Here is an 849-nt window from a genome sequence, read left to right as displayed (position 1 = left end):
AATGTGAGGCTCCTATTATAAAATTTTAAAATTTCAAGCTGGCCATGTTAGAGCATTAAACCAAGCATGAGCACCTTTCAAGCAAGTGACCCTGTGTCCCTGTGTCACTAGAAGGATGACAGGATCATGAAGCCAGTCCTTGGTGCAGCAGACAGGAAGATAATGACGGTGCTACACCATTTGTATCTTGGGAAGCAGATGAATTGTGATGCAAATATATCTTTGTAAGAAAAGAGGAAAAATTAAGACGTTAAAATGGAAAATTTAAGGTGTTTCAACACACTGAGGATGGGGACAGAAAAAGAATCTTCAGGGTGACACATACTGATCATCATCACAGAGGCAGGGTAGTAGAGAGGTCATGTACCGGGGAAGCTGAGAGGAAAAAGTGTTTCTAAAAGGATTACTCAGCCACGTACAGAGAAGTCCAAAAACCACACAGTGAATGGAATATTCCAGTAAGATTAGCAACAGAAAGACCAGTGGTAACTTTGGTGGGGGGTGTCTTCGTGAAGTGCTGGAAACAGAAGCTAAATTACATCCGATGGAGGAGTAACAGGAGATGTGGAAGTGGACAGGGCCGCTGGGGAATGCATTCATGTTGGTTTGGCTGGGATGGAAAGGACGGGGTAGGGCGGTGGTGGAATGCTGGGTCAGAAAAAGGTTTAATTTTGTTTTTTTGATGACAGAAACATACAATACACATGTACCACAGAGATGATTAGTAGAGAAGGAAAATTAATCATTCAGAATAGGTGGAGGAAATAACTAAATTACAATCCAGAGAAGAGGAAGGGATTCTTCTGATTTTCAACAAGGACACAAAAGCAATTCAAAGGAGAAAAGACA

This window comes from Chinchilla lanigera, unplaced genomic scaffold (genome assembly GCF_000276665.1).
Source record: "Chinchilla lanigera isolate Chin_1 unplaced genomic scaffold, ChiLan1.0 scaffold00096, whole genome shotgun sequence".
NCBI lineage: Eukaryota > Metazoa > Chordata > Mammalia > Rodentia > Chinchillidae > Chinchilla > Chinchilla lanigera.
Note: the sequence above shows the minus strand (reverse complement) of the source record.